Below are 3,059 nucleotides of genomic sequence, written 5' to 3'. Positions count from 1 at the left end.
TAGATAAACACAATTTAATAGTTTTGCCCACTTCTCACACCTCGTTATGGTATTTAATCTAATTTCCTTCTAATCTTAGTTTTGCTCAAAATACATATAACATGTACGTTATAAATTGGAGTATTTCAATACACAAATCAATAGAAGATTATTACTGTATATAAGTATAATTTCAATGCAATTCGATCGATATATTTCAGTATCTTTGATTAAAAATTTAACGATCCTTTCAGGCTGACCGTGGCGGACCACTGCTGATACAACATGAATTAACCTCGTATTTAATAGGTATTGTGTCTTATGCTTATAAGTGTGGCACAGCTGGGTATCCCAGCGTTTACACTAGGGTCACATCGTACCTTGACTTCATTCTCCAAGCGATGCAATAATATGATATTACTGTTCCATAAATATCATTGTGTAAAAAACGTAAAGTTGGATTTTCTTATTGTGGAGATAAGAAACAGCTCAAATTTACATTGTTTTGTACGTTACAAATTATAGGCTTAAAATGTACGAAATGTAACTTTGAAACGACACTAATTTTTTACGCACGATAAACCTCCACGATTTAGGTATGTAAAGATGATAAACGTATATTAATTCTATTAATTTGGTAATAATAAACCAACTTTCTGAGAAGTTCTGTAAATTTCGTTTCTGTTGTATCAAGAGAATAATGGAATATTCCACTTAGATCGTATACTTCTTGTATGTACGTACAAAATTTTCCGGCTAATCTAAAACACTTCATAAGATAGAGAGCTTCTGGAAATTCGGACACAGAGAGTGCATAAAATACAAGATAAGTCTCGTGTCTTTCAAAATTATTTTTTATTCGCTAAAAACGTCCTGTGTACTCATGCAATCACATGCAACCTCGAAACTTCACTTATTTTTTATCACTTTCCAATTCAATACACAGTTTCTGCATTTTTGACTATATGTAAGAGAAATTTCCATTCAGCCAAAGGTGTACTTACAGATTATAGATTCCTATACGACTCTCAGTAAAAATTTATCCGCACTCCAGATATATAAAACTTCTGTCGACCGTATTGATCCATCTGCACTCTTCGTATGACGTCAATATCTGTTCAGTGCTGCTGCGCAGGTTTCTTTGTGTTACGTCAATTCGTTTGTGACCGTTGCGCGAGTAATGGCGCTTTGCAATGGTGATTTGCAGGAAAACAGTGCAGGATGCTGTGATTCGTTTCTTGTGGTCGGAGGTTATGTTTGATGCCTATATTTATCAAAGATTTAATGCACATTATGGAGAAAGTGTTTTGTCACGAAGTGTGTTTGAATGGGCACAAAAGTTCAAAGAAGATCGCACAAGTGTTATGAAAAAACAGCTGGACGCCCGTCCACATCCACGATGACAACATTGAACGTGCTCATGAACTTATGCTCTATGGAATAGACGAGTGACACTGGATAATGTGGCAAATCATTTGCAAATCAGCCACGGCTCTGCTTATGCAATAGTGCACGACAGATTTGGATTTTAAAAAGTTTGTGCGAGATGGATGCCGAAAAAGCTGATGAAAAGGTGAAGACGACGATGCATTCGTGGTTCGCAGCTCAGCCCAAAACATTTTTTAATGAGAAAATATAAAGGTCCTTCGGCAAATGGACAAAGTGTATACAGAAATCGAGTGATTATGTCAAAAAATGATGTATGTCTTTTTTGACAATTGCTTAAAATAAATTCTACACCGACAGAGCGGGTAACTTTTTACTCACCCTCGTAAGACACTTAAATTTCCAATCTCTTATGATGAATAAAAGAGCTTATACTATTAAATCTAATTGTATTTTGTTGCATGAGAGTACACGTGTATGTGATGTACATTACCTTTATATCCCCTTGAACGCTTCAATATTGCGCATATATACTATATTTTGTACAGCTTCTATAAAATTTCGTATGTTTGTTTAGGCTGTTAATCTAGAGGCTGGAGTACAAAGAAGTGGCACAATGATGTGGGCTGATGACATTTATAATTATCAAGGAATCACCCCTACATTCGCTCAGGTATATATCGTTGACTATAATGTATTTAACATATATGATTGTTAGAATATTAATAATTAATTTTTAATTCTATCAGAATTTTAATGAAACTGTCCCTTGGGAAGGAAGAACTGATACCTTGATATCACGGTTTGTACATCCTATATATACGACAAATTTTAGAACATTATATAACGAAGAACCAGATCGTCGTGGCCATGTGATGTGAATAAAAGGACTTGAATTTGATGATATTTTTATAATGTTAGATAACATAACTAAGTATCTTCACAGTAAGATAGGATGACATGGTTTACATGATCTTAATGTTGTTCACTCGAGTGATGATATTATAAGGAAAAGTGTAATATCACAGGTAGGATGATTCATAATTTAGAACTACTAACTCATGTATGTATTAAAAATTAAAGAAATATATTAAATTTTATAGGATATTTATGTTTAGTAACCAGTAATTCAGAGATTGGTATTCATGGTTACTATAACGAGGCTGTAGAAACGCACCCTTTCTTCTTTGCAAATGGTCCTGTATTTATGTCTAAGCCGAAACTGGAACCTCTGAATAATTTAGATTTATTCTTGTTATTTTCTAAAATACTTATCTACAGTATACCATAAGGAATGATACCGTATCGCACCTAATCAAGTGCCTTAAGAAACATCAACAGGATATCACAGTAATCCCTTATCGACTGATATGTAAGTAAAAGTTATCTGTCATTGTTATACACAATTATGTGTTAGTGTTATACACAGTTATTTATCATTTTCTATTAATTCAGTTGTAGCCACTACAATATCTATGACACTGGTAGTAATTATGAGAACAATAATGATGTGTTCTATAAGAGGAAATGATGATTAGGAACAAAAACTTACAGGTAAGTCAAAGTATATGTTATTTGCCATTTGAAAAGAAAGTTACTAACTTGGAATTTTTTGATAAATAATAATTGTGCAAAATATATTGGATTTCAAATTTGTCAAAAATTGAAATTTAAGAAGCATTGTAATAATATAA

At 33.0% G+C, this 3,059-nt stretch overlaps 1 protein-coding gene across 1 annotated transcript in view; it reads right to left on the bottom strand.

Moving 5' to 3' along the window:
• Positions 1 to 3,059, bottom strand: part of LOC126876382 (omega-amidase NIT2-A-like) — a 398,341-nt gene that overhangs the window by 326,205 nt on the left and 69,077 nt on the right. The gene's annotated exons all lie outside the window — the stretch shown is intronic.

This window comes from Bombus huntii, unplaced genomic scaffold, assembly GCF_024542735.1.
Source record: "Bombus huntii isolate Logan2020A unplaced genomic scaffold, iyBomHunt1.1 ctg00000073.1, whole genome shotgun sequence".
Taxonomy (NCBI): domain Eukaryota; kingdom Metazoa; phylum Arthropoda; class Insecta; order Hymenoptera; family Apidae; genus Bombus; species Bombus huntii.
The sequence above is the reverse complement of the archived record's forward strand: the minus strand, read 5'-3'. Positions and strand labels throughout refer to the sequence as shown.